Raw genomic sequence first — 26,790 nt, 5'->3', positions numbered from 1 at the left:
ACTGGCTTTCAAGAATTTGCTGAGTTAGCCATTGTCAACTGAGGTAGTAGCAGTGTTGTTACAAAAGATTTAAGTATTCCTAAATTAGGGAGGAGGAAATTGTCCAATTGAATTCCAGAAAAACTGGTTGTTTGCCTCATTGTTTTTTATGGAACCTTCCTGTAAGGATTGGGTGTTGCTTGTGCACACAAAACAAAAGCATACACTCCTAAAACAATTCTGTGGCTGTTGAACTTGGGATGCCAGAGGACATGGAAGGTGCTATAAAAATGGAGATTCTCCTTAACAAATCGCTTGAATGAATATTTGTGAGAAAAGGAAAAGACTTGGCCGGGATTCCCCTTGAGGTTAATCAGGTCATCAGCACTCACTGTTGGGCTTCATGCATGACGAGCAGCTATTTATAGAATCATCGAGTTGTAGAATCATTACAGAAGGAAGCCATTTGGCCCATCATGTCTCTAGCAGAGCAACTCTCTGGTAGTACACACCAGTTTTTCTCCATGGCCTTAAATTTTTCACCACCATATTTCCCTCAAAGGCCGTAGTGGAACCTGTCTCCACTGCATCTGCAGGCTGTATATTACAGATTCCAAATACTCACTGCACAGAAGAGTTCTCTGTTGCTCTTAATTATTTTCTCCTTTACACCTCCAGTCATTGAGCCCTCCACCGTTGGCAACAACCTCCCACTATCCACTGCCCAGACCCATCAGGTGGGAAAATTATTGGAATTGGTTCTAAAGGGCAGTTCAACCTTTTCTTTTTAGAAATGCACAGATGTTAATTGGGCACAGTCACCATGGATTTGTTAAGTCAAGGTCTTATTTATGCAAAAATTGAATTTCTTTGAGGGGAATACAACAAGAGGTGGGAATTTTATGATATCTTCTTGGATTTCAGCAAGGCTTTTGACAAGGTCCCATGTGGTAGGCCGGTCAAAAATTTAAAACCCCAAAGGATTTGTGGGAAAATGGCAAGTGGATCTGATATTGGCTCATTGGCAGGAAGCAAAAGATAATGATTGATGGGTGATTTTGTGACTGCAAGGCTGTTTTATTACTGGGGTTCTACTAGGTTCAGTACTCAGCAGAGGAACAAAGAGACTGTGGAGTGCATGATAAGAAGGGTCAGAAAGGTGGTTAAAAACATATGCAGTGCTTTCCTTTATTAGCTGAGGCTTGCAGAGTAGGAGCAGGGATCACTTAAATTATAGATTACACTTTATTAGTTAAACATTTTTGGGTACCATGCACAGTTCTGGTCACCTCATTACAGGAAAGATGTGATTGCACTGGATAGGGTGCAGGGGAGATTGATGAAGATGTTGCCAGGAGTGGAAAAGTACAGCTGAGGAAAGATTGGATAAGCTAGAGTTTCATCTGGAACTGAGGAGATCGCTTAAATGATATGAATTATGAAGGGCTAGATAGGTCTTTGCTATTTATCTATTTCCCTTCCCTTGGGTAGCTCTTCTTCAACCTCCATAGATCTGACGGGCCAAATGGTCTCCTTCCAAGTTGAGAATTATCTGCAATTTGATGATTATAATACTTCAGCTTGAATATTGGGAGGGTAAGTTACCTGTGCTCTCTTCCTGTACTTGTAATAGTGCAGCCTGTTTTCCTTGATAATCAGGTATTTTGCAGTACCCCCATTCTGTACATACAGTAATGCATACAGTCTGCATGCAGTATGCTAAATAATAATTAAAGAGAATATCTTTGTGCATGTGTGATATTTTGCTGTTGTATAAGCGTAACTACCAAAACATGCTGTAACTGGAACGGCACATTTACTGAGTCCAGGCAGATCCCACTATAATCAGGAGGCCACTAAAAACCTGATTTTCTTGGCTGCGCATCTTAAGAATCTGGCAGGTTGCTCGTAGATTTGCTGCCAGCAACATTTGACTGTCGCTGGAGTTGGAGGCTGGCAACCAAAATAAGAGATCGAAACCTATTTATGTTTTACTCGTATATTTAATTAACTATTTCAGCACCTGGTTTTCTGGCTTCCTGATTTTTTTTTCATCAATAATATAAATAACCCTAAAATTGAGAGGACTGGCATGAGCCAAACTGGCTTTCACTCCCAGTTGTCTTATCTATCAACTGGTCCAGTAAAGCTGTTGCGATCCCTATCTATTCTTTAATATTTATACCACACACTGTTACTAGGAGAAAACAGTGAAATAAAATGACATTTTTTTGCTCTTGGTAAGCAAATGTACTGAACCATCCAAATTTGGTAAGTGCGAAGTTCAGTGGTAATGACCCTTGCTGAGTTTACTGATACCAGCTGGTGTCATTTGGAGGGAAACAAGGCACAGGGGCTTCTTCTGTCAGTGTTTGCATTCCTAGATTCAAAATCATTCATGATTTCCATTTTTGATGATATTCAGTGACTCTTGCTGAGATGTTAGCTTGGACGTTTAATGAGGACCGTTTCTCACATTGCTGTGATCTTCAGTTATTATATGGTTTATCATTAGTTAGTTTGTTGGTAAAGGTGCCACAGGGCACTTGTTATCCACAGAATTTATGTTTCCACCTATAGAAAAAAGGGTGAAGGTAGAGAAAACTGGGCTACTGGGAGAAATTCTGTGCAGGACATCTGTTGTGAGATGTGAAATGAATTTTCACATTTTGGATTGGCTATACATTTGCATGTTCTCATTGCATCCGAGCAGCAAAGCTGACAATTTTAGAAATATTGTACCTGTACTTTTCTATGCTGTCCCAATGCAGACCATCCACCAGGGATTAGGACACACATTTTCCTTTTGCAATGATTACATAAAGGTGTACCCCAAAGGAAGTCGACAATATGGCCTGTCAAGACTGAAGGAGTTTACCTAATTTCCTGATATTATCTACTGTTGAGCTGAGCTATATTTACAACATTTCTAAAATAATGTTTGCTATTGTCTTTTTCAAAAAAAATGTCGTTGAGATCCATTTTCTGAAGATTTTTTGAATAGAAGTCTTTGTTGTTTTGTAGTTGCTCATGATGAGGTTCTTCCTTGGGTACAACCCAAAAACATTGTCCTGCTTTAATTCTCACACGGTCTCTGGTATGTCTGCATCTTGTGGCTTGTAATACTTCATAACTCGAGTGACAAGTCAGTTCCATCATACAGAGGAGAGGGGCAGGATAGAAACAAGAATTGAGAGAAAGAAACAATTTTGTCCGATATTGCTAACCGATCTTGTGTAACATAAAATTAGCAAAAACATGGTCCAGTTCCTGTAATTGTCCATTGTATATTTGTGTAAGGCACATGATGTATTGTTCTGGTCATACAGGAACTTTATTTGGAAGCCATCGACTGCTGTTGGAATGTGAAGCTCAGAGGTCTTGGCTGCCTTAGCTGAAACTTCTGTTTAGAGTTCTATTGCTTACTGATTAACTGCTAAAATTTAACAGTGCCTAGCTGTGATTTACACAAATTCTGCTCCCTGCTCAGAAAATTTTTTCACTTTTTTCCTACTTGTCAGCCTTCTTAAACCATGATTTTCAATGCACATTCCTTGCTGCTGCTTTGTATTAATGCAGTAGCACTACCACTAATCTAAAAGATCTTTGCTGTACTCACAGTCGTGGTTCTCAATTGTTTCCTGTAACTACGTTCTTAATGCCAGCTCCACTTTCAGCACAAATGTACAACTAATCCTAATTTGAGGATTGATGTTGGTTTTTTACTCATTTGAATACCTACGTAGTTACATTTTTTATGGCACTTAGAGTAAGAGGCTCTGTGAGCTTTATTAACCCTTGTGTGCAAGTATGCATCTTATTTCATTGTGTGTGTTTTCGGTCCTCTTTCTTACCTGTGAACTCTCCCATCACTGATAATCTGCCTCCATCTTTTACTAAAGCCACAGAAAGCCTTTTTTCAAAACTATTGGTTTATGTAATCAGTTAATTTCTCTGCTCCCTCTCCTATGTATTTTCCCTTCCTACTCTTCACAGCTTCCCTCTTTATAATCCTTTCTCTGCTTCCGTTCTATTCTCATCACCTCTCTTTTGCTGTCCCTCTCCCTGGTATACAGGATTCAGCTAGTTACTGGGTATACTTACTGAGCCATTGACAGAATTTGTTTCTCAAACCTAACAATAGACAAAACACCACTCGCATAATTAACTATCCACTTCATACCAAATACTTTACATTGTATGAGGTGAACTAAAGAGAGTCGTATTGCATGTAATCAGGCCCTTTGGCCCACCAACCATTGAGAACCCACTTCTTCCACTCACTTCCTGCCACCCACCTACACCAATAATCTACCAACTAGCAAGTCTGTGGCCCATTGGAAGGAACCAGCATCCAAGGTAAATCCACGTGGTCACGGAGCTCAACACAACACACAGCTCAAGAGTCTCCAGAGCTGTGAGGTAGCAGCACTAACCGCTCTGCCATCGTACTGCCCCTTTTTATTAATCTTAATTATTCCAATTTGTGTTTCATTGGGATTGAGAATACAAGTTTTCTTGTAAAGTACATTTTAATTTTGGATTTTATCCATGATCTCAAAGTTGTTTAATTAGACATTATGAATTTTTGTTCCTTTATATTGTCCTCAAGAATAAATGGATACCAGCCAATTGATCAGACCTTTGAAATTACACCATCTTGGATTAATGCCTCGTGGAATATTTTGTCATGTCATGTGATCTAGTACTGGATTTTTCAATTGTCTGAGAAGTTAAGGTTCCCATGTGTAAGCATCCAGAATGCTCAGGGACTTAGGTATTTGGGTATGCTTTTTGACTTTGCTGAAATAATTCTGTATAAAACAAGTAACTGTAGAGTGTAGCTCATATGATGCTGGATTTGATTGAGTTGGGAGTGGCTGAACACTTTAACCTTCCTCACCCTTCCTTTCCCCACCTGCCCACTGCTCCCATTTCCCTCCACTCCTTTACTGGACAGTAAGCTTATAGATGTGCAAGGAGAATAAGTTGAGTCTCAGTGGTGATGTTTCACTGAGTTTGATAACTACTGGCTATTGCTGTTTAGGCTTAGCTGTGAAGAAGAACCACTTAACAAAGATGTTGAAGGACTACTGTCACCATGCCATCATTTTTGGAATTGCTCATATGTGTTGTACTGTGCTCTCCATCATCTCAGTCAAAAAAGGTGCCTTATTAAAGTAGAGGATACTCTTCATGATACACCATTTCATGTATGGTCATTTTTTTTCATCACCCGTAGTCAGGCAGGCATAGGCAAATGACATCAAACTAAGTCAACAGTTCTGCTGTGTACAAATCCATTTTCATGGAACAGGTTAAAAAGTGACGAAACAACACACACAAAATGCTGGAGGAACTCAGCGGGTCGGACAACATCTATGGAGGGAAACAAACAGTCGACGTTTCAGGTCGAGACCTTGATCAGGACTGGTATCAGGGTCTTGGCTCGAAACGTCGACTGTTCATTCCCCTCCATAGATGCTGCCTGACTTGCTGAGTTCCTCCAGCATTTCATGTGTGTTGCTCCAGATTTCCAGCATCTGCAGAATCTCTTGTGTCTCCAAAAAGTTATGAGAGTTTTCTTGTAACTGTGCTAATCAACATGTGGACAAGAATTAGAACCCAAGTGCTCCAGAACTACTTGTTTGCCAGGAGAGTTTTCAATAATCTGTAAAGGGTTCCAAATGTGGAAAAGAGCAAAATATTTTTTCTGAGAGAATCAAACAATATGATAGAAAAATAGAAAATGCAGTATGTACTCAGCAGGTCAGACAAAGAGAAAGTGAAGAGAAAAACACAGTTAACATTTCAAACCGATGACATTTTATTTACAGTTTTTATACTTTTCCGTTATTTCTTTCTCCGCAGATGCTACCTGAGCTGCTGGGTTTTTCCTGCATCATCTGATTTTTTTTCCAGCATCTGCTGTTTCTTTTTCGCTTTTAAACGTTGTGGTATTGGTTTGTTGCAGGAGGCAGAGTGATGGGGAGCAGGAGGGGAGTGCATGCAATGAGGAAGGGTCATCGACTGGCAATGGGATTATACTTCTAATTAAGTCATTATAAAGTCAATTATTACATCTAACCTGTGCTTAAAGGAATTTGTAATTAATTTCCTCTCAAAAATGTGATGGTGCACACATCATGTGCGAATGAATGGGCAGGTGCCCCATCAGCACTATAAACATTCCAGTGCTTCACTATGCTGAATCACTAACACTTTAATCAGCATTTATTGATTGCTTCACAAGACACCTTTGAGTTATACCTGAAACTTCTATGTAATCTGCAATGAACAATTAACAAAGGAGTGCAGATCATGAAACTGACAACAAATAAACTTAGAAAGAATACCCAAAGACCTCCAATGGGGTTATTTATATCTTCAAGATAGTTCAATTTATTTCATTATGTTGTATATTGGCAGCTTTTATTCTCTCTCTGATCCCTTGTCCAGTAAGTTATGTCAGTATAGTTTAATGGGAGTGAACTGCCCTCTGGTTTAAAGAAAAGGAAGTAAGCTATCTCAATAATATCTTAAAGTAGTCTGCATAAAATGAATTGCTTTGGAGTGCAGTTAGTACTTAAGTTAATCTGCCATTTCAACACATAAAGATCCTATTATCAGCAACGAGTTGTTTTAGCAGTTCATGTGTTTTTTATAATGGTGTTGAGGGAGGAATATTGACCACTGGGAACATCCGTTCTGCTGTGACCAGTATCATTGGAATTCTAATGATAAACGGCAGTTGAGTTTAATTTTTCATGAGAATGAGCTGCATCTCCCACAGTACTGCACTGAGCTGTCAATGTAGATTATTTACTGGAATCCTGAAGAAGTGCTCAGAGCTTTTGATGAACAGGAAAAGCAGAAACCCTTAAAAGAACAAATTGCATCATCAGCTGGTGGGTGCAATGGCCAGTTTCTTAACTGCACTTCTTAAGCAAACAAAATTTGCAATTTGAAAGTCAGAAGGAATAGAATTTATCAGTTGTTGTGCTGATAATTAAATATTGATTCACTTTTTAATGCTCTTTAACTGTTAGAAGCAACAAGCTATTTTGAGGATTTAATTTGAAATGGTGTAGGGTGTCCTGTACATTGGTGGAGAATTCTTGTTTTGATGAGGACATTTTAAAACTATATGGCTGTGGAATGAAGGATAGGAATAAATTACAAATGTTGGGACACAACAAAGTGATTCTGATGAAATCAATAGAATATGCAGCAAAAATGAGCTCAAGTCCATCAGTGACTTTTATCAGCTTTTCATCCTATAATTCACACACAATTATTTTTAAATTGTTCATGTACTATTTCACTTTTTGTTTGAGTTCTCCTTTTCAAGGTATATTGTGCATTGCCACAGTTAGTTCATCTGTTCCGGGTCATAGTTTTTGTTTTCTGCACTTTGCAATGTGAAGGGAAGAGATAATTTAAGTGAAAGAAATCGTGTCTCAATTCACAAGAAAGCATCAGATTCTGTTTTATTGAATAGTAAACTGTAGTTTAGAATCTTCTGCTGGGAGGAAAAGGCCTTGCAAATAGAATATTTTCTTATCAATTCAAATTATACCATTATCATTTCTGATTAGAATGTGTGGCACAGCTTATCAATACCGCTCTTAGAGTATTAATTTGCAACAAATCTTTTCTAAAAGTGAGAATCTTGCAGGTCCTGAAATATCAGTACTGGGCCCTAATTGTGCCGGGGTTAATTACACAGTAGTGAATTTACTGAGGATGATTCTCAAGCACTGTTGGAAACATGATGAGAGTTACCTGGGACCACAAACTGCAGTCTTACCTGCTATACTAATGGTAGTACTGAACTTGGTTGGAAATTCAATAAGAACATATCCTGCAGGGAAGAATAAGCAAAATCAGCAATGTTGCTGAAACGTGTTAATACCAATCTTGCTTAATATAATAGTGCGGACTGTGGCCCTTGGGCTTGGGAGGGGAAAGTACTGTCTGATTTCTATAGATGGCTAATCATAGAGTCATAGAGTAATCAGTGACAATAGTTGAAAGTGCACCAAGTTGTGCCTGATTGTGATGCATCACTTAGATGAATAGGCTAAGGATCCTTACTTTTCAAGAAGAATGGCTACTTGAGCGAGGTACTGAAAACATCAAGGCACATTAAGAACTATACCCTAGTATTTTTAGAAGAGTCAGTATCATACGGAAAAGATGTAGAAATATGTTTTTTTTAGATTCAATTCTTGCCACTTAACATTTTATTTGGCAAATAAACTGTACTGCAGCTTTCTGTACATTACCCCTATATATGAACAAGGAGCAGGAGTAGGCCATTCTATCTCCCCTTTTTGAATATCAAGAAGTTACATTTGCAATTTTCTAATCAAATGGACCCTTCCCCCAAATTGCTCCAGTCAGTTCTTCAAAAGCATATAGACACAACTGCAATGAGCAAATCTTTTGTCTCTAAAAATTGCCTTTTGGAATATACTGTTGACAGCCATAGAGCACCCAGCTGCAGTTTTGCCTGCAGATGTCATCACCTTTGCAGGGAGGTGTTGATTAAATGATTCCAATTCATTATAAATCTTCTGTGACAAACCAATGGCAATAATCAATTTGTCAAATTGCCATTAGGGCAGCCTGTTACAAATACTGAACTTGTACAGAACTGATGGCGTACCTCTATTTCTGGATGGGACCTGTGATGGAATGAAAGGAATAAAAGAAACATCAGTTTATGTTCCTATTTTGTCCTTTGGTTTTTAACTACCTAATTTGGGCTGAAAGGCTGTAATTTGAAACAACTTGGTCCATTTCCTTTGATGTGAATGCATTTCTGCTCAAGACACTGAACCTACTGGAAGATAAACCAATTACCACTGTAATTGATTGGCCAAACCATGCCCCTTTTCTTTCCCCAAGTACAAAGGCTGTAACATGGCGGTTTTATTGCTTTTTCTGTTCGTCTTGCACAATTATCATGTGGAGTGGAAATACATTGTAGAATTCTCTGTCTTATCTTTAGCACTCACTGTGGCTCTGTTACTGCAGTTTATTCCTCCCAAAGCAGAGGTGCAATCTAGTACTTTCACTTGTTTGCTTTTAGCTGAGTTCACAGTACCCGTGGGAGAGAGCCTCACAGTCTGACTGTCTCAAGTGCAACCTTGTTTCCCTTGTATTATCAGCTCTGCTTCTCCTAGAATAGGCAACATTAACAGTTGTACTATTCTTTGAGACCACTTGGATTGGAAACCTTGTAAAATATTTCAAAAGAAGTGAAACAAGTAGAAAATCCGCCCAAGCAAAATTGATAATGTCTTGCAGGAAGAATTTCATCATTCTTCAGATTCCCAGTTGTAAATGGGATTAGGTGTTAAATTCTGCAATTCTAATGTACTGATATATCTGTGACAGACCATTAAGATGAATGTTTTTAGCTGTTTAATTTCACTCGGGAGAATTTGTTGTGCAAAATCATTTGGGAATATAAAGAAAAATGTAGAATCCCTTGAGGTTTTTTCATGGCCTCAAGCAGTCATGTCCAGCGTGGGATTGGCAGAGGTCAGGGAGTAGGTCAGTTGAATGACCTCTTTGATGAGGAATGGTGCGTGGTATTAGGGGAGCCTAAAGGGAGAATTATTTCTAAATTGGAAAAGGGGATAGCGATGGATCAGTTTCAACTTACACTGTTGTAGTCTATTCCCACGGTGAGACTATCATTCACGACCAGCCCAGATTTCATACTCATCTATCACTTTTTACAGCAACATTCTCAGTTTCCCTTTTATATGAAAGGATGGTCAAGGCTAAAACAGTTACAGTAAACTGAGAATTTCAATTTTGCTTTATTTTAGAATCAGAATAAACAAAATCAAAGGTTTTTCCATTAGCTTGTACGCCTGCACACTAGGATGGCCAAAGGTTCTTCAAAATCATTGAATTACTTATCAGTGTAATTTTGTGGACAAACCCTGTAGCCATTTTGAAGACAGCAAGGCTCCATAAATAGAAGAGAGATCAATGGCCAGTTAATGTGTTTGGAGACTTACCCTCGTACTTTTAAGATATCTTTATTAGTCGCATGCACATCGGAACACACAGTGAAATGCATCTTTTTGCATAGTGTTCTGGGGGCAGCCCGCAAATGTCGCCACGTTTCCAGCGCCAACATAGCACACCCACAACTTCCTAACCTGTACGTCTTTGGAATGTGGGAGGAAACTGGAGCACCCGGAGGAAACCCGCACAGACTTGGGGAGAACATACAAACTCCTTACAGGCAGTGGCTGGAGTTGAACCCGAGTCGCTGGTGCTGTAATAGTGTTAAGGGGAGACTTGCCAGATTTTGGCTTAGTGCAGAAGGGAATGGGTATGAGAGTTTAGCCACCTCTTTCTTTACTACTTTTCTTCCTTCTCTTCCTGTAGTCAAAGCATTCGGTTTTCAGTAGGCTTCCTTCTTGCCACTTTGTATTGAAACTATCACAGTAAGGTTTAGTTTTCTTTTCAAACTAACTTTCAACAGTAAAACATTTTAAAACATCACTCTCCTGATCTTTGGTGAGTTGGTTGATCTCACTTGAGTTTGAAACATGGGAGCAGAATTCAATTGACATTTTACAGGTGGTGTTGGTAATTTCCTGGATATGTACCTGAGTTCGTCTTGGGATCAAATATGACATCACAGTTGTGGAAAATAATAACCAAGAAATCATTTCAGGTACATATCCTGGAGACACAGGAAGTGAGTGATTGAGGACAGAGATTGTAACGAGGGCTCAGGGATGTTTTTTAAATAATTAAGTTCAGACAAATCAGAAAACGTGGAAAAGGAGGAAATTTTCCCTGTTAGTACATAATTTTAGTTGACGTTCCAGTGAGGAATTGATAGATTTTAGGGTTTTTTTCCAGCAATTTCGTATTGCCATTCTTTTCACCTATTTTATCCATGAGAGCAGCAAAACTTCTGTGCTGAAAGGGAAGAAATCATTCAAGTGACTGCTGGGACTGCTCTTCCTACATCTGAGAAATGATTTTACAATGTCTTAGGTATGTTGACATCTTAGGGGAACAAACAAGATAACATTAAGTAATACCTAAAGAAGTTGGTGAACATTTTTTAGTTATATAAAGTTTACTTTATTCCTTTCAGTTTAGAATGAAGCCAGGGAGTGATCTGCTAGTGATACATAAGGTTAAGGTGGTTGAAGAAAAGTGTTTTATCTGAGTGGAATCTAGAACAAGAATCATGACCACTGCATTATTCAGAATCATATCTATTATCACTGGCATTTGACATGAAATTTGTTGTTTTGCGGCGGTAGTCCAATGCAAAAACATAAAAATCGATAAATTACAAAAATAAATATATAGTGCAAAAAAGCTGAATTATGAGGGAGTGTTCATGGACTATGCAGAAATCTGATTTCAGAGGGAAAGAAGCTGTTCCTGAATCATTGAGTTTGAGTCTTTCAGACTCCTGTACCTCCTCCCCGATGGTAGTAATGAGAAGAGGGCATGTCCCAGATGGTGAGGGTCCTTAGTGATGGATGTCGCCTTCTTGAGGCACCGCCTCTTGAAATGTCCTCGATAGTGGGGAGGGTTGTGCTCATGATGGAGCTGGCTGAGTCTATAACCCTCTGCAGCCTCTTGTGATCTTGTGCATTGGAGGCTCCATACTACGCTGTGACGCAGCCAGTCAGAATGTTCTCCACCATACATCTATAGGAATTTGTAAGAGTCTTTGATGACGTGACAAATCTCCTCAAGCTCCTAACAAAGTAGAGCTGCTGGCTTTTTCGTGATTGCATCAATGTGTCGGGCCCAGCATAGATCCTCTGAGATGTTGACGCCTAGAGTCTGCTCACCCTTCCTGAAGTCCACAGGCAGTTCCTTGGTCTTGCTGATGTTGAGTGCGAGGCTGTCATTGCAACACCACTCAACAAGCTGATCTATCTCACTCCTGTAGGCCTCCTCATCGCCATCTGCGATTCTACCAACAACAGTGGTGTCATCGGCAAATTTATAGATGGTGTTTGAGCTGTGCCTAGCCACACAGTCGTGAGTGTAGAGAGAGTAGAGCAGTGGGCTAAGCTAAGCACACATCCTTGAGGTGCACCTGTGTTGATAGTCAGTGAGGAGGAGATGTTACTACCGATCCGCACCGACTGTGGTCTCTCTATAAGGAAGTCGAGGATCCAGTTGCAAAGGGAGGTACAGAGGCCCAGGTTTTGAGCTTAGTTATTAGTACTGAGGGAATGATGGTGTTGAACGCTGAGCTGTAATTGATGAACAGTAGCCTGATGTAGGTCTTGTGGTTGTCTAGGTGCTCCAAAGCAGAGTGGAGAGCCAGTGAGATTGCATCTGTTGTGGCGGTAGGTGAATTGCAGTGGGTCCAGGTCCTTGCTCAGGCAGGAGTTAACTCTAACCATAACCAACCTCTCGAAGCACTTCATCACAGTAGATGTGAGTGCTACCGGGTGATGGTCATTGAGGCAGCTCACTCTGCTCTTCTTAGGCACTGGAATGATTGCTGCCCTTTTGAAGCAGGTGGGAACCTCTTCAATACTCCTTGAATACTCCAGCCAGTTGGTTGGCCCAGGTTTTCAGTACCCTGCCAGGTACACTGTCGGGGCCTGATGCCTTATGAGGGTTCACCCTCTTGAAGGACGTTCGGACATCGGCTTCCGAGACAGAGATCACAGGGTCATGGGATGCTGTGGGGATTAGCACAGGTGCAGTGTTATTCTCTCTTTCAAAGTGCGCATAAAAGGTGTTGAGCTTGTCACACAGAAGGGAGTAGAAATCTGGAACATGCTTGTACAAAAGGCTGTGGATGCTTGGTTAATTCAGAATGTAAAAACTGGGTTTTTGCAAATATATCAGAGGAAATGGATCAAAGGACAGGCTTGGGTGCAGATCAACCATCACTTAATCAAATGGTGGAATGGCCTCAGAGTGGAATGGCCTATTTCTGTTCTAATGAATCATAGATTCAAACCGAATTCTGTCATTTTTAAAATATTTTATGCAAATATAATCTTATGCATCTCCAAAACCTCCTCTAGTGTCTTCTAGATATGTGGGAGTATTTAATATACACTGCTGCTTGCAAGTTTTGAACTGAGATGGCATAAATAAAATTACACTTTCTGATCCCAAACACATCAATGCTTTACAATGTTGAAATGTACTACAACATTGCCACAAGAATATTTATTCTTCTCAAATTATTTCAGACTTTTTGTATAAGTTTAGTGATGTGCTGTTAACAAAATTAACCTCGAGACTATTTCCACTATGACTCTGGACTACAAGTCAGTTCAGGTAGTTTTGAATTAGTTAAAAGCTTTCTTATGAGGCTCGTTGCCAACAATGACAGCTGCAATGATTTATTTTCATTTTGAGAATGTTTAACTAGGCTTGCTCAGTGAGATGGCTCATCTAATTTACATTGGGGCCCAAGGGACATGAGCAGTGGGTAGGCTGGTCCCAAAGGGACAGTGGTACCCTTTCTACAGAGTGATTTATTTGAATGATTTTAAGTAGTTGTGTATTATATTTTCCTTTTAACTAAAAATGTCGCTTTTGGTACTGTAGAACTGATTTTTTTTCTACTCCTTAGTTCATGGAGTCTTCAGGTCATAAATTCAAATGAGTAAATGGTTTGTCTGAATTTAATTATTTAAAAAACATCCCTCAGTTTTACGATGCACTAGCTGTCTTTCAATTGCTCGCAAGTATGATTGAATCCAGGCAATTGCACAGTTTAGCTTCATGAATGTATTTCTGTTGTTGAGTAAAATGTGATTCGGGTTGTAAGTACATGTATTTTGATTTGAAGTTTCAGGCAAAAACAATGGCAGGAAGCTGAAATAAATGTTTGATTATTTTCATTTACAATTTTCTCCGTTTTATGCGTTTCTGGAAGATATTGACCCTTTGTCTGCTTTCGCACCATATACATGAAGGGCCTCCCTTCAATTTGTGCAGCTGCTTACTCTTTACATGTGCACTGATTGAAGGACTTTAATATGTATTCTTTCCAAAAAGGATCACAGGATAGTGATTGGGAGCAGGAACCTCAGCTGGTTATTCCGTCTCTAACTGGCCATCGACCAGAGATCATTTATACAGTCAATGCTATCATCCTGACTGAGATCATTTAATTGAGCACAGTCCATGAATGGGAATGTCCCAATGTATATGATACCCACTGCTTTGCTCAACCAAGTCATCGATGTAGCTGATATGAAATCTTTTGTTTTCATGTATTTAATTTTCCTCCGCACCACAGCCTGAATGTAAGGTTTTTTGAATTATTTGATGAATCTTGATCTTTATTATATCATGAAATTGAGGACTGTGGATGTGACAAATATCTTTAAGACATTAACTACTTAAGTGGTAGGACAGGTGTGAAGGAGTGAATAGCCTTCTCTTGCTAGTTTCCTTCCACTTTTGCTGCATTAACTCTCATTTCCTGAAAGTGGCTCCTGATGAATGTGACTCTTGTATTGGCCTTGATCTTTGACCACTTGCCTGCTCTTCTGTCATGTGACTCTTGTTAGAATGAAGAGAATAGACGGTGAAGTTTAGCATTTTCCACTTGACCATGCTGGCCATAACACTCAAGTCCACTGTACTTCCCTTTGATACCTGGAAATGAGAACTTTCAGCAGGGCTCACTGAATGCCAGTCAGGTCTAAGAGCCTTGGCTTCTTTAACAATTAGAAGCAAATCTAAATATTTCAGCACTTTGCCACCCATCTCATTGCTTGCCTTGTTTCGCTAAGGATCAGACTCTTGATTTGAAGCTTAAATTCTTTATGCAAGTACATTGCCAGTTGTATTTGTTAACAGTAACTCTGCACCCTGGAGTGCTTACATTGAAGCAATGTGGTAGCCAGCAGAGATCATAGCTTACATCCTGTAAAGAAAAGCAGAAGCTCCAAGAAGCTTTCAGTTACATGACAACTGGTCAGTATAAAAAGATCTCACTGTCGTAACAAACATCTGCAACTTATCAAAAGCGTGATGAAATTTTTTTTAAAACTTTATATCAAAATGGCTCATTATTTTCTAGTACAGATCCATATTAATTAGAAAATGAGCCAGTTTGTGGAAGTGCCTTATTATTTTCGCATGGGAATAGAATGTTACTTGCATTTGGCATGTACTCAAGTGGGTGTACCAAAACCTGCTTTTGCACCACAATCTGTTTTCTGATCACTGTCTGATGTCATTCTGAATGGAAATGATTGTATTTTTAAGAGTAACCCTTTTCCTGTTCCCATAGCACAGCCGTGATAGGAAATTCCCCCCACCCCCCCCATCTAAAGAACATTTATGATAAAAAGCAAGTCACTTAATAAACTAATATTGTTCAGATGGTTTTAAATAAACTTCATTTTCAATAGCAAAGTGATGTTGGTTTCCAGGTTCTCAGTGGATGCTAGTGATGTGAATTGTTAATATCTGGTTGTACTCTGTTTTTAGTAGAGGATTTTTGTTGCATGACTTTTTTTTCTGTAAGAATTAAGTTGAAAAGGTCAAGATTTTAAATGTTGGATTTTGAGAGGCACTTCATTAATTACGTAACTTTCAGGTGATAAGGAATAGAAGCAGCAGTGGGTCACTCAGGTTCTTGTGCCTGCTCCACCATTCTTGGATTGTGGCTGATCTTCTAACTCAGTGTCACTTTTCTAACTAAACCTAGATTCCTCGATTCCCTCAATATTTAAAATATCCATTTACTTCTGTCTTGAATATACTCAGTGACCAAGCCCCCTCGGCCCTCTTCTGTATTGAATTACAAAGTTTCACCACTCTCTGGGTGAAGAAATCTCTCTTCGTCCCTGTCCTGAATGACTGTTCTTTTTTGAAATTGTGACCCCTGGTTTTAGTCACCCCAGCAACTTGAAACGTCAATCTGGATCAAGCTGGTCAAGTTCTTAAGCACTTAGTACATTTCAATGAGATCAAATTCTTCTAAACTCCAGAGAGTGTAGGCCCAGTTTGCTTAAACTCACCTCATACAACAAACCCACCATCAAATCAATCTGGTCAGTCTTTGCTCTGTAACAAGGATATCCTTCCATATGTAAGGAGACCCGACTAATACACAATATTCTGCATGCCGGTATAATTGGAGCAGGATATCTCTATTCTTGTACTCAAGTTTCTTGCAGTAAAGGCCAACATATCATTTACTTTCCTAATTGCAAAAAGAACACCCATGTTACTTTGAACACTAACACCTTGAAACTACTTTTCATTTAAAAAAAATCTCCATCTTTCTCTTGACCAAAGTGGGTGACCAAATATATATTACACTTTGGGTATTTCATTTACCATTTCCTTGCCCACTCTCTTAGCATGGTTTTATTCCCTGGAAGTCTCTCTACAACCTCCTTACAGCCCATGCTGCCATCTGGTTTTTATCGTCACCAAACTTGGTTATCTCACCCAGATCATTGATACAGAATGTGAACAGCTGGGACCCAAGAACTGACCCCTGCGCATGCCACTAGTCATAGCCCGCCAGCTTGAAATTGACCATTTTTTCTCAATGTTTCTGCTTTCTATCCTTTGCCAGTAATTTACCCCCAGTACTGTGTGCACTGCTTTTGTTTCATGATCTCTCGTGTGGCACCTTATCAAAGGCCTTCTGAAAGTTCAAATACACCACGTTGACTGGTTCGCTCTTATCTATTTTGCAGGTTACAACCTCAAAAAAAAATTCCAATAGATTTGTCAAACGTGATTACTCTTTCATAAATCCTCTTTGACTCTGCCTGGATGTATTGTTATTTTCCATGTGCTCTGATACCACTCATACCACACCATATCATGTGATCTAATTAAAATAATTAGGTGCTTGACTTTTTTAAAATCTGATCACTGACTCTAACTAATCAAGGGAATCCGCTTTGGGATTGCTGATTGATTGCTTGACCTATAAGCTGATGGTGCTGTCAGAAGTTTAGCACAATGTAAAATTCAGGTTTCTTATTCTGGCAGAAGGATAGAGCTTTTTTGTGTGCCTATGATTCTGTTCCCTGGTTATGGGCACTAGATATAGTAGGTGTAAATTCCTGCCACATGAACACCTGTTCCTCTTAATCCATCATGAATTAATATAAAATCAGCTTTGGTGGGGAGAGTGACAGGCTTTTGTATAAACTTCATGCTTGCTTTACAGTAAGCACTTGGGTTAATAGCAGATGTAATATTCACACTAAGAAGCCCATTTGCTGGTATTACCCTGTACAAAGGTTTCTTCAGAATGTCTCAAGGGCAACATTAACTTACATTGAGGCTTGATGTGGAGTTAATTCCTCAGTGCGATCAATCAAATTTCTTATCTTACACAGTTCAATTAACAAGCAACCATGAAACAGATGCAATTGCATAAAACCTTTAAAATATTTAGTTTCAGGCTTCATTGTTCCTAATACAACTCCAGATATTTAAGGGTGATGAAAATCTTGTTTAACCAAGTGGTAACACCTATTATTACATTCTCCAGGCCAGTCCCTGTTACTTCTCACATACAGGTTCTTAATTTTGACCATAGTGTTATGAAGGTCACTGCCACAGTAGTTGTATTCTTCTCTGGTGGCTTTTCACAGAGTAATATTGTTTTTCTTGCGGGAGGTCACGTGGTATCCATCATTTATTGACATGTTGAGCAGAGGGAGAAAGGGCAAAGGGAGACAAAAGTATTTCAGAAGAAATTTGTTAGAAATTGATTAATTATTAAGCTGAAGCATATTTTTAACAAAAGCTCTCACCTGTTGTAACTTAATAATAATGAACTGGATCTGAAATGAAGTTTCAAAGTAACAGGATATCTGATGCATCACCTAAAAAGAATTTTGCTGCTTCTAATTTCCAGATAATTTTGGAACCATATTAAGCTACATTGATATTTTATATCTTGTTTGGTCTTGGAAAAAGCCTTTCAAATGTTTGGATCTAAAAAATTTGATAGCATGTTGACATATTGTAAATATTATTCGTGAATGTAATCATATGCTTAGTACATAACTAAAGCAGGGAACTGCTCCCCTGATATCATCAGATCAGGTCTTCAATGTTCTCCGGACATGTTGGTAGGTCCCAGCTGGCAGAGATGGGTATATCTCACAGGAGCATCTTGTTGGTTATCCTCTTAACCATTCTATCCAACAGGGAGAAGAATACAAGCTGCAAAAGCTTTACTGGTACTTCTGAATTGCAGACCACTTTCTGCACAATGTGGATGTGTTGGTGATTGGTGAAGTGCAACAAACATAAATAATCCAGTGTTAAATGTTGCAGCAAAATGTTGCCATTAAAGCAATGGTTCAACAGTTTGAGTTGGCACTATTAGCATCTATGCTCCTGGGAGATTTTTTTTGTTGGACATTACTCGTGTTCTCCCACTGCCCTACTGGCTCTGTGTATGTGAATTTCATGGCATTATGTAGAACAAGAGTTAATTTGTGCTGGGTTGGCTGAGAGGAAGGACAGTAGTTCTCACTACCTCCATTCACCTACAATGTTTTAATTCTGATTATTGTCTGAAATTCCAGTCCAAAGTGCTTAACTGTAAATGTTGTGTTCAACTTCGACAGGACCAATGTCAAAAATGCTTCTCCACACACCATTCTACATTTGCAGCTGGAAATTATTTAATGGAGCAAACTACCAAATGGCATTCCACACTTCTCATAGAGCAACAAATTGTAATTATTTAGAAGCTTTAATGTAGTTTGATGCCACAAAGTGCTTCAAAATCATTATCAAACAAACTTGAAACCATAAGATGATAATAAGACACAAGATCTTTTTTGGTCAACATGGTAAGTTTTGAGAAACGTCCTCAAAGAGGGAACAGAAAACAGACATTTAAGGAGGAAATTCTAGAGCTTAGGGCTTTGCTTCTGAAGGCACAGTATTCAAATACATTGCATCCTTGATTTCAGTTACATTGTTTGGGATACAGTGAATGGATAGGTACTTCTCAACCAGGAGGGATATTACCTTTGATTAATGTTGCAAATCTTTCAATAGTTAGTGAATCAGAATCAGGTTTATTATCACTGACATATGTCATTAAATTTGTTCTGGCAGCAGTCCCTTGCAAGTCATAAAGGCATAAAAATTACTTTAAGTCACAAAAATAAATAAATAATTCAGAAAAGGAATAGTGATGTAGTGTTCATGGACCATTCTGAAATCTGATAGCAGAGATGCTATGAGAAATAGTTAACACCAGGGTGCTGGTCACTGTCTGCCAACGTGCTGGGAGGGTAAAGTAGCCTAAAAATGGAGCGAAGAATTTTTAAAAAATTAATTAAGGGATTGGTACATTAAAAAAAAATTCTAACATTCAACTATTTGTTTAAAACCTTACACTGTCATCATGTGTTCCCTCTTCCCCAAGCATCCATAATGAATAAAATGTGTGTTAAAGGAAATGAGAAAAGTAACTATATCAGGCTCAGTCTTATATTTTTAAATTAATAAACAATGTGCTCCTTTTTATTTCTCATTCTCACATCACAAGCCTCTCGATAATCTTTCGTGCAATGCAAAACCGACTGTGATAGGTTCTGACAGCAGAACAGAAAACTTTCTCATGTAACAGAAATGTGATCCTGGAGCCGAATGGTTTTTATTGTGTGCAATTTTTCTCGGCAGCTGAGTGAATGGCGGCATTGACGGCATCCTTATTCCTTTTGTCAATCAGATGTTGCAAGCGTCCTCTATCTACAGTATCTGGGAAGAAAGCAGCTCATTTTTGTTACTCATTAAAGATGAAAACATTCTCGGGTTGGACTGGGTTAAAGGTGATGGGGGTGAATTCCATTTCCATTTCTGACATTTTTTAGTGCGTTATTGGGGCAAGTAAATTTTGTTTCAGGAAAATCAGACAGAAGTCCTCAGCAACTCTTTTTTTGTCGTTCTCCTGTGCTTTTTTTTTGACATCGCTGTGAAATGTTTGGAGTAGTTTCATTCGTATTTGCAATGTATTGGGGTGATCTAGACTTGAGATTTACAAGGCCCAGCTGAGGTAGACAGCAGTGAGGCAATTCAAGTACTTGTCAAGGCATAGAAGGCTACAAACTTAATGTGGGTAAATGGGATTAGTATAAATAGATGCAGCAGGCAGCATGGATATGGTGGGCCGAAGAGCCTGTTTCTGTGCCATATGACTCTATGACTGTGATTTTTTTTGAGACTCAATAAGATTTATTATCACTGACTTATGACGTGAACTTTGTTGTTTTTGCGGCGGCAGTACAGTGCAAGGACATAAAATTACTATAAATTACAAAAATAAATAAATACTGCAAAAAAAAAGGAATAACAAGGTATTGTTCATGGGTTCACGGACTGTTCAGAAATCTGATGGCGGAGGGGAGGAAGCTGTTTCTGAATCATTGAGTGTGGGTCTTCAAGCTCCTGTACCCCCTCCCCAATGGTAATAAAAAGACGGCGTGTCTTGGATGATGAGGATCCTCAGTGATGGATGCCGCCTTCTTGAGACTCCGCCTCTTGAAGTTGTGCTATATGGCGGGGAGGGTTGTGTCCGTGATGGAGCTGGCTGAGTCTATAACCCTCTGCAGCCTCTTGTGATCCTGTGCATTGGAGCCTCCATACCAGGCAGTGATGGAACCAGTCAGAATGCTCTCCACCGTACATCTGTACAAATGTGCAAGAGAATGTGCAATTACAGCAAATACATGCTACTTGGAGGGACTTGTTTATTTTTATTGTTAATGACAAGGCCGAATCAGTACATTGTAAACCATTAATCCCATCCCTTATCTGCAGTAAAGGCTTCTCAGGAGCAAGTTCATCATTATCATGATTTGCTGATTATGCTCAGGGGGAGGCCATTCAACCCAAAGGGTCCAAGTTAGTTTCCAGCAGAACAAATCCCATTGGTCCCATTTCCCCTTGCTTTATTTCACCCTAGCCCTTCAACTTATCCTCTCTTAAATGCCCTGTAACTCCTCCTCTGTTTTAGGATAGACCTTCACTAGGAGGTAATTTACATTACCAGTTAACCTATCAGTTAAGCGACCAGGCCATCTTTGGGATGTGGGAGGAAACTGAAGCTCGTGGCAGGAACCCACGTGGTCACAATGAGGAACTGCAAACTCCACACAAACGGCAACCAAGGTCAGGGCTGAACTAGGGACCCTGGAGCTATGAGGCAGCAGCACTAACTGCTACACCACTGTGCTGCGTTGGGAGGAAGTGCAGCACATGAAGGAGTGAAGGATAGGTGAGCACCATTTAATGAGGATACAACTCTTCAGATATTGTACTCTCCCACAGAAGAAATGGACTACTTTTAAGAACTTTTACTGAGATGATAGGCAGGAAGAGTGTGATTTACCATAGTTGTGTCTTGACATCGTCAGCACCTGTTTAATGGCCTGCAGTCACACTTGGTTATCAGTGCTGTTCAGTGCAGTTGTGACTAACTTTTATGGCAGCAGCCTGATCAGGTATTTTTGAGTAGATCTTTGTGGTTCCCTGTAATATCCACCCAGGTACAGGAGGAGTGTGCATTTGTCAGGAGTTCACAATAGAACTAAAATGGACTCAGAAGAGACCAACAGAGTTGGCAACAGAAAAGTGGGCAGGTGCAGAAGCTGGTTTTGAGGAAGGGAGAAGTTGGCTGTGTGGACAGTGGCATGGAGATGGCATGGGCATCTGTCCAAATGTCATGCAAGTTGACCCAGGCTCTTTACATGTATTAGCCCAAACCTAAATAACTACTGGTAAGTCTGGGCTTTCTCCTGATTTCTGTAATATAGATAGTTACTATCCTTTTGCTTGGTTAAGGCAAAAGGAAGATTATCATGTCACATCAATGCAGTTTGTTATTTTTATATAATACCTTAGACTGCATTAATAAATCATATGTCTGGATTTACTCCTTATCCATCATCGCAAGGTAAAATTGCCAGAAATAAACAAATTAATCATAACGTTTGATGCATTGTGAATGACAAACTGGCTTAAGATGCGCATGAAATTTGGATTATTGATATTTTCTCGGCAGGCAAGGAAAAATGCCAATAAATTGAAATTATGAGATATTGGCACAGGACACCTTCAGTACAGATGTGAGGGGAAAACATTGAAGGTACACCTGTGGGAATACTGTGCCAGGACCAGTGAAAATGCTGCTGACTGAGATCATATTTAACGTGACATTCCATGCTCCAGGGACCACACACATTGCATTTTGGGTATCACATCAGATTGACTGATATTTGATTGATATATGCCAAATAGTTGCTTGTATTATCTCGAGGTTTGGTTTAATAGTTTAGACAACCAAACTTGAAGTAAAAGAACATTTTTTTAAACCTGAGTTCACAGATGTTGCAGTACATTCATTTGATGTACTTAAGTTATGCAATTGCAATTGATTTTTTTTCAGATTTCATCTTTGATAGTCACGAAAATATTCTTACACACAAGTGAAAGGAAAAGTACATTGCAGAGGTTTGCGCATGTTTTATAATATCTTGACGCCTTGAAATATTACTTTCATACTGTCTTTATGTACTGGACTAGATATTACATTCCTTAAAATGTGAACTGTATATTAAGGAACTGAATCACTGATGAGCAAGTAGATCCTTGGAACTTTCAGAGGGCTTGATTGTCATAGGAGTGATGTCTTTTATGTTTTTAACACAGATCACTTCCCCCTTCAAAATTAGCTGAACAATTTAGCATGAGTCAAATTATTACTCTATCTAAAAAGAGTGAAGCAAATAGAAATGTGTAGTATTATGGGAAATGATTGTGTTAGAGAGCTGAGGCAATTTTGTACTTGGTAGTTTTGACTCTTAGAGAAACAAGAGGAAAGCATTTCAATGATAAATAATCAGCAAATCTAAACAAGGAAAAAAAATACTGACAGGTGTGGTTTTATTTGTAGAGAAGTACCAAAACTGAAACTAGTGAAAATGAAACCAATGCAGGTCTATCCCTTTTAGTAAATTGGTTTATTATTGTCACGTACTGAGGTGCAGTGAAAAACTTTGTTTTGCATGCCATCCATACAGATCATTTCATTACAACAGTGCATTGAGGTAGTACAAGGGAAAACAATAATAGAATGCAGAATAAAGTGTTACTGTTACAGAGAATGTGCAGTGCAGGCAGACAATAAGATACAAGGCCATAATGAGGTAGATTGTGAGGTCAAGGGTCCATCTTGTCGTACAAGAGGACTGTTCAATGGTCTTATAACAGCGGGATAGAAGCTGTCCTTGAGCTTGGTGGAACATGCTTTCAGGCTTTTGTATCTTCTGCCTGATTGGAGAGGGTAGAAGAGAGATTGTCCGGGGTGGATGGGGCCTTTGATTATGTTAGCTGCTTAAGAAAAAGGAGTGGGAACTCAAGGGTGCAAATTCTGATCAACAGAACAGTTAGACAGAGACTGAAGGGAAGGTACCAATGACCACATAGTGCAGTTTAGTATTGGGGTTCTAGATGATGGTTTAAAATATCAGAATTGCTCTGTGTATGGATGAATGAATTAAATAACAGCTCTTGTCTTCCTTCAACCTAAAATCAATGAAATCTCTTGGTAAAATGGATCTTTGACAAGTGTGTGAAAAATGCTGATGTCTGCAAGAACAAAATTCGCATCACTGTGGTATTAAATGGAAAACCTTTATTTTTAAACAGCAATTTCTGTTTGATTTTCTATTCTATTGAAATCAATAGGCTGCTACCATCCAGCTCCACTTCCCTCTCATCTGCTTCACCATCTGCACTGTTTCCATTACAGGCTGATTTTCTGAAATAAAACATTGCATTTGCTGCAGTTTCCTGCACCTAAATATCAATAAAATTGTAGCTATCCTCCTCAGTCCCACTGTAAACACCAGATCTTGCCAGCAATTCCATTCTGCCACATGCACTCAGTGGTTCTGGTTGAACAAGACTGTTCACAACTTCAGTACCTTGTTTGACTCTGAGTTAAGTCCATGACCACATATCCTTGCATGTTTCCCCTCTTCCACATTCTCTATATTACCTGTCTTCCATTGCCAAAGGCCTTTTTGTGACTTGCATACTTGACCATTGCATTGCTCTTCTGGCCAGCCTCTCATTCTGTGCCCTCTAATTTTCAGCTCATTTGAAGTTCTTCCAGACATTTCAAATTGAACTATCAGCCAGATTCTAGCTGATCTACATTTGCCCCCACACCTCAAATATTTTATTCCTATCCTTGTGTGTCTCTCCCTTAAGATTTATCTCCTCTGGCCTCATCGTCACCATCTCCTCCCCCTCCATCCTCACCAGTAGTGTTCCACTTTTGTTGTACTTATCTCAATCCCTACTACATTTGTCTGGTGTGTCTAGCCAGCTAGGCCCTGCAAACTGCAATCCCCTTCCTAAACATCTATCTCATTCCTTATAACACCCGGCCCTTTGACCGATTTGTTGATTACCCCCTTACCTTCTTTGGCTCAGTGGTTATATTTTTCCCTTTTGCCTCTGTGAAGGACCTTTGGAATTTTTTATCTGCATAAAATGTGCTGTATGATTACAAGAGGACATAAGCTATTCACAATTTGCATTAATAACCTAGAAGAGACAAAAAGTAATGTATACAAGCATGCTGGTGATCAAAGCTACAAGCAAAGTGAAGTGTGAAGAGGACTTCAGGAACCTGTAGACTGTAAAGTGAGAGGGAAATGGAGTAATTTATGGTAAAATGTGATGTTAGGCTTGTGCAATTTGGTAAGGAGAATGGAGAAAATAAATAGATTTTACATGGTGTATGAGAGGATCTTGTTATGTTGGTTCAAGAGATGTGAAAAATAAACATACAGGTGCCATATACAGTTAGGAAGGAAAATTGTATGTTAACATTTATTGCAAGGGATTGAAATACAAAAGTATGAAAGGTCTTGCTCAAGTTGTTCAGGACTTTGCTGAGACCAGACTCATTGGATATTATCAGAATCCATCTAGTGAACCAACACTGCATTGACGCCATTACCATGTGTACTTATGGTAACCGCACCTAAAAGATATACTTGGAATCAATACATTGTTGGTTGACTAGATTGATTCTGATGTTATCCGATGCAGAAGCAAATCCAAAAGTATTCAGTGGCATGTGCACAGGAAAAGAGTTGTAAATGGAGAGGAAAGGCCAATCAGAGACCAAAAAAGATATTTACTCACGGAGGCAGAGGACATTGCTGAGGTAGTAAATGAGTGCCTAGAATGAGAGGGGTCTTGATGCAATAACTTTATTTCTCTTTCCATAGGTGCTGACTATGCTGCTGAATGTTTCTAGCATTTTCTGTTTTTATTTCAGATTTTCAGTACTTGCAATTTTTTGAGTTTTAGAACAAAGGGGTGTACTTTCAGAATAATGGTTGATAGAGATGAGGGGAGAATTTCTTCTCTTAGAAATGCATGAATATTCAGAACTTTCTACCCCAGAGGCTGTGGAGGCAGAATCATGGAATCTTTTCAAAACTAAGATTCACAGACATTTAAACACAATAGAGTTGAAGGGTATGGGGAGAGAGTAGGAAAGTTGTATCTTATTGAATGGCAATGCAGGCTCGAAGGGCTGATTGTCCTACTCCTGTTTCTGATTTTTATGTTCTTCTGAAGGCCACTGACACAGTAGATGGAAAGAAACTGTTCTTATTGGTGAAGGAGTCAAGATCCAGGGGATTTAGAATGAGAGCAAGTGATGAAAGAACTAAAAGTGACCAGAGGCACAATTATTTTACACAGCAAGTGGTTCGGGTCTGGAATGCACTGTCAGGGATTGTTGTTGGACCAGATTGGAAAGTTGTGTTCAAAAGGGAACTGAGCAAGTATCTGAAAGAAAGGCATTTTCAGGGCTGTGGGAAGAGGGTGGTGAAGTGGGGCCAGCTGAATTATTTCTTGCAAAGAGTTGGTACAGACTTAATGGGATGAATGACTTCTTTCCGTGTTTTCACCATTCAGTGATCTTGTTCAGTTAGTAGCTCAATGGGTACAGTGACTGGAGTTTCTCCAGTCAGGGATTAAGCTCCAATGAAATTGATACAGGAGCATGTGAACTCCAAGCACTATTAGTGCAAGTTCCCCAAGGCATGAGAAGGCAATGTTTGAGAAGCATTGGTTAAGTTTATGAAGGTAGGTCTAAGAGTTGAAATGCTAATTTGTTCCAGTCTGCACATGGTACCAAACTAAAATTAGTACAAACACGTTGAGAGCCTGTTGCTCTTAAAATTTCAAAGATGATTGACGGAGAAATGTCCCAGGTCAGAAACTCACTGGTGGTGCCTGAGACAACTTGTTTGCTTTGTAGCATACAGTGTAGTGCAAAGAAACCTTATATGTTTTTCTGTGCGAAGTTTCTCATATGGAAACACTGACATTGGAGGCAGTCTTAGTGACTAACCCAACAGCTGAAAAAGCCATTGATCGGCAACTTGACGACAGTTGTGGAAAAGTTGTATTGGGCTTGGTCATATAAGTGTCTCTAGCAACAAGATTCCTACTCGTCGTTCTTTTATGAGTTCATTCAATCCAGGTACAAAAGTCACAGTTTTTAACGGCAAAAAATGACTATTCTGCACAACAAACTGTCATTTTGCAACTTGACAGAGTGCAACAGGAGCGCAAGTACTGTGTAAATCTTTCAGCTCTTTTCAATCTGGTGTTTACATGCAGCAAATTCTCACTCTACGACATTTAATGAAGGTGCAGCTGTTGGCATATGATTTAACCAGTCGCAGTTTTGTCATTTCTTTCAGCTTGTATTTAAAAAAGCAG

General features: G+C 39.3%; 1 protein-coding gene across 8 annotated transcripts in view; it reads left to right on the top strand.

The window, feature by feature from the left end:
* Positions 1-26,790, top strand: part of raraa (retinoic acid receptor, alpha a) — a 500,456-nt gene that overhangs the window by 148,262 nt on the left and 325,404 nt on the right. The window contains exon 2 of one of the 8 annotated variants that reach the window (XM_052038431.1): positions 22,421-22,485. The exons of the other annotated variants lie outside the window; for them this stretch is intronic. The gene's annotated coding sequence lies outside the window, so the exon portion shown is untranslated. The remainder of the gene's footprint in view (positions 1-22,420; positions 22,486-26,790) is intronic. 8 annotated transcript variants of the gene reach the window in all.

The sequence above is a fragment of the Pristis pectinata genome, chromosome 25, assembly GCF_009764475.1.
Source record: "Pristis pectinata isolate sPriPec2 chromosome 25, sPriPec2.1.pri, whole genome shotgun sequence".
In the NCBI taxonomy this organism is placed as follows: Eukaryota; Metazoa; Chordata; class Chondrichthyes; order Rhinopristiformes; family Pristidae; genus Pristis; species Pristis pectinata.
Note: the sequence above shows the minus strand (reverse complement) of the source record. Positions and strands in the feature narration are given on the sequence as shown.